This window comes from Physella acuta, unplaced genomic scaffold, assembly GCF_028476545.2.
Source record: "Physella acuta isolate Inbredline_101_S28 unplaced genomic scaffold, ASM2847654v3 ptg000681l, whole genome shotgun sequence".
Taxonomy (NCBI): Eukaryota; Metazoa; Mollusca; class Gastropoda; family Physidae; genus Physella; species Physella acuta.
In genome coordinates, this window is record NW_026732200.1 from 120,706 (window position 1) to 129,859 (window position 9,154).

Consider the following 9,154-nt stretch of genomic DNA (forward strand, 5'->3'; position numbering starts at 1 on the left):
TCCCACCATCACCCACCCTTTAATAAACCAGCATTATTTTATGGTATTTTTTTTTTCGCATTGCGTCAAACAAATACATAAAAAAGTTTAATGCCACGCACATTTTTTGTCCTCAGTAATTCACGTGCAATTACAGTCTCGTTCATTATAATAATTACACACACACAATACTCACGCGCAAAATGTAAAAGCCTGTAAATTGATCCCAGTAATAATTAGCAGAATGTTGAGAACGGATTATGTCAGGAATGCTTGCTTACGTCACAACACCGGTGTCCTTCTTGCACTGAATTAATTACAGGGCTAAAATAGCTCATCGGTTGAAGCATGCACGTAATGTTTGATATGAGAAAAAAGTGAGATGAAAACATTAAATCATTGCTAAATGTAAAAACTTAAAAAAAAAAAAAAAACGTTGACTAATTAAAGCTTGATGAAAATTTTTGAATTTTTTTTTTTTTGAGTTGTAATCAGCATCCAATGAATGACTAAGTTAGCATTTTTTAGATGGATAAAGAGAAGATCTCGAAGATTATCACGTGGAAGAGATTATCACCCAACGGAGATTAATACCTGGTGAAGATTACCGCTTGAAAGATATTATAACCTGCAGTTTAACACTTGACAGAGATTATCACCTGAAAGAGATTATCACCCAACGGGGATTAACAACTGACTGAGAACTACACCTGAGGAAGTTTACAAAAATATTGTTCTTACAAAGAACGAAAGGACGGAGATAACAGAAAGGAAACTAACACACCACACCACTCCCTGATTCTAAACCAAGGCATTGTCTAAATAGCACACGTACTAAAACACTACGAACACCTTGTCCAATACAAGACACACAATCCTCTACAACACACCACAACCACAACCTCAACACCTCACCCTCCACACCACACCCTCAAAAACCTCACCCACACACTCCACACCACACAATCCACACCCTCCACACCACACACTCTACACCACACCACACAATCCACACTACGCCACACACTTCACACCACACAACAACACCATCCACACCACACTACACCACACCCTCCACACCACACCACACCCTCCACAACACACAATCCACACCCTCCATACCACACCCTCCACACCACACAATCCACACCCTCCACAACACACCCTCCACACCACACAATCCACACCCTCCACAACACACCCTCCACACCACACAATCCACACCCTCCACACCACACCACACCACACACTCCACAGCACACAATCCACACCCTCCACACCACATCGCAGCCTCAACTCCCACCAGAGATTACAAAAGTACCTCCATCACACCTCCATTTGGATACAGTACAAAAAGCTGGCAAAAGCAATCTGTCCCCTACCACTCGACTACGCTTTGGTATTCGTGACAACAACTGACTCATCACATTGTCGTGACGATTCTGTTTTGGAAAGTTCAAAACTGATTGCATCTACATCTAAGTTGACCTTGAACTATGCACCTTTTTGTTCTTGCAGATAATAGCTTTCACGAACTGACTACAAAAACATTATAAAAACTGAATATAATAGAGACAACATGACTGCTATTATATATTGTAATTTGTTATTAAGAAAACAAAAACTTAAGATTTTAAAATCTCCTGAGATGAACTAGAAAATTAAAACTAATTGCTCCATTACGCCAATAATTAATTGCCTATTATATCTCGCTTCTAGTTTGTTGTGAGTTGAAGAATGGTAATCACGTTAATTGGTTTTTCTTAAATGTTCGAGTAATGAAATAAAGGTCGCTTTATAGGCGACACATATTTTAACAGTCTAATGACGGGGTAATCATATACTGCTCTGACTTTGCTCTGATGGGTGTTTAAATCACGATAGGAAAGTAAAGGCGGCTGGACATAGTGCTGACCACACTGTCTCTTCATATGCCGAGGTAACAGAAACAGGTGAACTCTTCTTCATTTGTCCTATGGACCGTCAGGTTCGAAAAAGGTAGCTTTACTTACTTGTATGTAAATTATTAGTACGGTGTGATTAAAAAGTCGTATACGGAAACATCAGCTCGTGTTTTGACTGAAAAATAGAACACAAGTATGTCAAAACATCGGGAAAATAAAATATTTCTATTGCGATTGCAACCAATCTTTGAGAGAAAACTCCTAAATCAAACAACTGCTGTCTTGTATTTTGTCCTTAAAAGGACATAGGTTATAGTAGCAAATTCATAAACAATAGCAGACTGATATCGGATTCTACGGTCTATATAACTTATAACGTGTTGACACGCTTAAATGTGTTGGAGGATATCCCTTCCAAATTTATACATACGAAAAGTGTTTCTTCCAGACTTTTTTCTCCGGGGGGGGGGGGCACTTGAAATTTTCGGGGGGGGGGGGCGGGACACTGTTAAAAGTATATATTTTCTATATAAATTATATAAATTTCATTTCGTTCGGGGGGGGGGGGGGGGGCGGTAAAAAATTTTCGGGTGGGGGGGGGGGGGGGGCTTTGCCCCCGAAGAGATGCCTGGAAGAAACTCTGCATACGAACGAAGAAGAAAAAGTATACCTGTTATTATAGACAATTTTAACATTCATATTACGAAAACAACAGTTCATTTTATGACAAACAAGTTCTGTACTTAACATAAATGTAGTACTCTTAACTGTATAAATAAATTGTAATATAGAACAAATACAGTCATATCTATAAATACACACACATACAAACACAATCCAGCACTCTTAAAAACAATGAGAATCCGACACGACACACAATTATTTCTATCTCCTTTTACTTATTTCATGGGAGATCTTTTTACTAGCTACCAATCCTGTCAAGGCTACGCACAAATTATTTATTAATGAAACAATGTACGCTAATGTTATTTATTAATTTCATAACACCGCACTAGTGAGGCGGGGGTAGGACGAACGACGGAAGGAAATAACAACAACATCATCGCCTGTGATATTCTGCAACCTTGGTTTAGATGTTTTTATAGGTTTTTGTCTGTTAATTACGCAGTTAATTATCATTTATATACTGTGATTATGGTAATGACGGAAATTAATACCAATTTCGTTGCTTTTTCCATAAATTACTATGGCTTTGTGTATATATATATATATATATATATATATATATATATATATATATATATCAGTATAAGTGCACACATTAAAATAAAGCAAAACAATTATTCTGTTTTGCCATTATAAAATTGAACTTTGCTAGGCTCCAATAGATATTTTGTGACATTTATTATTTTAGTTGAGACTCTAGCTTAAAACTAATTTTAATCGTACTTCTTAATTAAATTTATGATAATTCACAATAACAATGATTATTTTATCTTAAACTATTAACTGTTGAAATGAGAAATATAACAACACCTTCTCTAAATATTCTAAACCCAAAAGTTGGAGCCATTGATTTTAAAATTCAACATAAGATGAATATAATGTCGGTAGTACACAGTCTACCAGGTTATCCAAATCAAGCTGGGTACCCTTTTGGGCTGAATGCACGCTGAGACTCTGACGTTGAACTTTGACCTCCACCAGCTTTGTGTTGTAAAATACATACATTTGACTGCAGTAATTTTTTTTTCCAAAAAATAAGAATTCATGTGTTTATTCAACATCAGTGTTGTCTGTGCTTGTACAAACGTCGTTCTCAACATTGGAGTGGCTGAAATTGGGGTGTCGATAACTATAGTTAGTCGTTTATATCAGTAGGCGGAAGAATACGTTTCCGATCTGAAACCATACAAGAAAATCTTATACACACGCACAATTATACATAAATATACAAACACGCACACACACACACACACACACACATATATATATATATATATATATATATATATATATATATATATATATATATATATATATATATATATTAAAGTAAAGAAAAAATTACCATGTAGTTCGACGATTTTTTTTTATTGACCTCGTCCATCACCTTACCGTACTGGTCTCAAGAATGTGATAAATCTTTGTTTTTATCCCATTACCGTACCTAATACTTCAGGGAAATCAGTTAATCCACCATCAACTGGTCGACAGCTTGGATATGGTGTCTCGCAAGTTTTTTTTTTTTTTAACTGATGAGATCTGTTGTAAAAACACGATTCGAGATAATAATAAAAATACGGCTAGACTATTAATTAATATTGAATGAAGAAATAATGGCTTGAAAAGGTAAACAAACAATGACAAGGTTTTTTTTGTTTTAAAACGAAGTAAGTAATTAATAGAAATAATTATAGGGCGAATTATGTTACTGACATTTATGTGTTGTTAATTATATTTATATAAAAAATTGAAGTTGTGTGTGAAAAATTATTAATATTATTTATGTGTGAGTGTTCTGTGTTATCCACATAAAATTAACTTTAATGATTATGCTTTTGTTGAAATATCACGTTGATACTTTGAATACAATTTTTAGGTGTTACTTAATTATACTTGTCTCTAATGGTAGCTAAATATATGTGAGACCTTAAGTGTATCAAGCTATAATGTAAACTCGACATAAGTATAATTATCACATCATCACATAAACACATCATTGCATATTCACATCATCATAGCACCACATAACTGCATCATCACATAAACACATCAAAATACATCATTAAGACAACACCACATTGCAACAACATCACTTCTTAACATTTTAACCTCATCACATCATTACATCGTAAAAATCATCACATCTTCACATTATCCATCATTCATTATCACATTACCATTCGTCACATCATCATCACAATATATGATCAAATCTTCACAATGTCACATCATCACATCACTAACTTATCACATCGAAACATCACCACATCATCAAATCATCACACCACCACATCCCCCACATCATCGCACCACCACAACCTGACATAACATCATAACATCATCTCTGATACTGTATCAGTCACCAACTACATTCATCGTCCTCTATCCTGGTCCTTTCAACAAAAATCTTTATTACATCTATAGTCGCCTCACGCAAGTTGTTTCATCATCCCCTCCTATTGTATAAGTGTAATCAATATACAACCAAACACCCATGTGTAGTTACCACAAATCAAGTTTAGAACCACCACAACAGTTACGAACCCCCAAGAGAGACGCCTATGCTACAATCTCCTGTAGCCATTTTGCACTTGTTTTTCTGTAGTTTTAAAATTACGCTAAGCTACATCAGAGAGTAGAATGCAGTTCAAAGCTTTTGAAAAAAAAAAAAAGAAATGTTTCTTTTTCCCGCTTGATTTAGCCACTTAGTTCATTGGCTGTGATTTTTTCTTTTTCTTTTTTTTTGTGTGTAATGCTTTGGAAAATCAAGTTCAAGAGGGTCACCCTTTAGAATCATCTACAGAATTCGATAAAAGAAAAAGTAAATAAAAGATCTTGGGTCTATTGAGATACTATTTAATTCATTATTGTATATAGGAACTTTCCCTTTAGATTCCCTCCCTTCGTACTGACTGGGTATTTCCAGTGCCAATCACCGAGTTATCGCCCTTGAGTGTAGTCAGGCTTTTGTTTTTAGATTGGTCTCCATGACAACGTGTGTCCTAAAGGTGAATTTATAGACAGCCCAACCAGGAAGTCAATCCGATTTGTGTCAGTTTTTGTTTTCATATGGACGGTGTAATTTTTTTATTTTTTTACATTTTTAAATCCTAATTTAATGCTCAAAGCGTTTTTTTTTGTTTATGTTTCGTCAATACCGCTGTGCGCGAACGGTAACCCAGTTTTTTTTTTTCTTTTTGTTTGTCAGTGCAAGCAAACTAGGGCATTATAGATGATACTATTATTATAATGTCGCTTGACTTATATTCTATGTAAATCATGGAAAAAGACCAAAATTGAATGTTTCTTTTATGTTAACTTTTTATTTTAACATAAAATACAAATTTGCGTTTTGACATAAAATACAAATGTGCAAATGAAAACCAAGTGTTTGATATGAACTTATACAAGAGAAGTTGCCAGAATATTCCCCCCTTCCTCCCCCCTCCCCCCCCCTCCCCGTAGAAGAGCTCACGACTGTTAACCCGAGAGTTTCGACGAGTTCAGTCCCCCGGTTTGAGGCTATAGACTGTGCCTTAATCCGCTCATCTCTGATGGGTACCTGACTCACGTTAGGGAAATAAAAGAATCCCAGCATAGTACTGACCACAGTCTCACCCTTTGTATTCTGATGTCATTGAAACAGATGAACTCTACTTCATCTGCCCCAATGGCACGAACGGGGACAGACGATGAAGGAGATGCTGAAGCAGGGAAAACACATAGTTTAAGAAATTACACAGAAAAAATAAAATGGAAGAGGTTCTCAAATCTCTACAAAATAGAAATTTTTAAATGTAAACACAATATTAGTTTGGTAAACATTTAAATTAAATTTAAAAAAAAAAAAAAAAAAAAAAAAAAAAAAAAAAAAAAAAAAACGCCAGTAACAAAATGGAAGACCTTATTTCTAAGTCACTAAGGCAGATTAAAACTCCACGAAAACGAATGTTTTGTACTTTTAAGAAACCAAATTATTCAAAATCCAATTAATGCGTTTTTTATGCCACTGATTAACCTTGACGTTTTTATTACTGTTTGAAAATTCGCACTTTACCTATGGTAATTCAAACACTAGATACATTACTTTAGCTCTAAGCCTTCCCATTTTACCTCTGATAACATCTATATCTCACTCGGCTGAAAAAAAAATTGCTTACTTGAATTGTTTCGTTTGTTGTCTGTTAAGTCTGGGCTAAACTTAAAAACTTGTGAAATAAATTGCGCGAGAAAAATAAAAAACGAAACAAATAAGTTGTTTTTCTTGTGTAATAATATACGTTAAATCTTAAGAGAGCATATCTTTTATGAAACTAATTGTCAGAAATATTCATAGCAATTAAGAGTTAATTTTGTTTAAGCTATCTTACTTAACTTAATGGTAGAGGCTTTGTATTAGAATTATGTCAGCAAAAAGGATTTGTTATTTCAACAGAGGTGTTTAAACGGGCATCAAGCAATGGGTGGAATACATCGGTGCGCATGATCGGAAGTATCCAGTGAGAAAAGTTTGTTTGGTACCATGTTGGAGGGAGAGAGATAGATAGATAGAGTGATATAGAGAGAGAGATTGATAGAGAGAGAAAGATATATAGAGAGAGTGAGAAATAGAGAGTGAGTGATAGAGAGAGAGAGAGATAGAGAGAGAAAGTGAGAGATAGATGGATAGAGAGAGATAGAGAAAAAAAGAAAATAAAGAAGAGAGATAAAAATACAGAAAGAGATTAAGTTTCACGCGAAAGAAAAAATATATATAAAAAGAGGTAGAGATAGAGGTAGCCAGAGAGAGAGAGAGAGAGAGAAGTAGAGAGAGGTAAAGAGAGAGGTATAGAAAGAGATAGACATACAAAAAGAGGTAGAGTTATAAAGATAGTGACAGAGAGAGATAGAGAATGAGAGGTAGACATCCAACAAGAGGAAGAGTTATTAAGAGAATGACAGGTAGAGAGAGAGAGAGAGAGAGAGAGAAAATGAGAGAGTCTCTGGACATGAGATCACCTCCCGAGTTGAGATTGACGTGCTGTGTGATCGATGTAGCGGATGTCGCAGATATTCGATCTGCCTGATCATAAGGTGTGGGGGGATATGGGCCATTTCCTGCACGATCTCAATGGATCTCACACTGGTTTGACGTACTAGCAGTGTTTCTTCCAGCGGGGGGGGGGGGGGGGGAGGATGACGGACAACAATATTAGGGGGAGGAAGACACTGTCAAAAGTATATATTTTATATATTTTATAAATAAGTTCCATTTCGTTTGGGGGGGGGGGGGGGGCGTTAGACTTTCTTCGGGGGGAGGGGGGAGGTAAAGGTAAAATATATCTATGGCGTAGTGAAATGTGTCTATGTCATATGTATTATATGCCTTTGACGCAGTAGAATGTATTTGAGTCGTAGATTGAATATGACGCAGGTACCCACGTCGATTTTTCACATAGTGTAGTTATCAAATTCAGCGGTGATGTATGGAGTCCTAACACAACTATGCTGGTTTAACTTCAAAATCCTCAACATAACTCATTAAAAATAATTACTCATTAATATATTTTTGGCCATTAGCTATTACATTAAGCCGAAGAAATTTGTTTTTTGTCCGCTTCATCAAATAATCAGGCTTGAAATTGACAATTATTGTATATATTTTAAAATCTTTATTTAGTGGCAATCAACAATCTATATACTTTCCCTCCGGCTCTTTCAGTAAATAAACCTAACAGGAACAAAATTCAAATACATGCTTTAAAAACACATCAAAATTGAATTGTAAATGTATGATAATATGAAGCTGGGTTAGCATTTCATCTTTTATAACTTATCTATATAACTACAATATAACTTATCTATATTGCTGGTGTTATTTTTTATATTTTATATCGGTGTTGGATCTTGAAAAATCAAATCAGTGAACAGTTGAACCACTTGGCAATGTTGAGTTGTTGGAGTTAGCTTTTCCTGATAGCAATCACATGATGTAATGAGGTTCAGCTTGAAATACAATCAAGGGGAAAAAATGTCTTTTTTACAAAAGAGGGATGGGTGAAAGGAAGTGAATAACATTTGGGGGATTGTGGAGTTGAAATATCAGGGGGATGGGTGTGGGAGGGGGGGGGGGTGATTGTGAGGACGCTGAAGCATCTTGCCTGAGAAGACAGGCGGCTTGATTGCCCAAAAGTGCAAATGAAACTCGGCACAGACGCGGGTTCTTTGAGGGTGTAAATGTGAGGCGGGGACGGGAAGGTCGGGCATCACGTGACTGGTTTACTAAAGTGGACTGTTTATGTTCGAGTTCGATTCGGAGGCGCGGTTTGTCGTGTTGTGGGAGGAGGGGGAGGATGGGGGTGGGGAGGGAGTGAGTTGAAGGTTGAGAGTGGAGTAGATAAGAAAAGGGAGTCGGTAAAGGATATGGGATAAGGATAATGAGGTAGAGGGAGTAGAAGTGAGAAAATGGATCAGAGGAAGGGATGGGTGAGGATGGATAAGGGGGTGGGTGAGTGAGGATGGATAATGGGAAGGTGGAATGAGGATGGATTATGGGAAGGTGGAATGACGATGGATTATGGGAAGGTTTAATGAGGATGGATAAG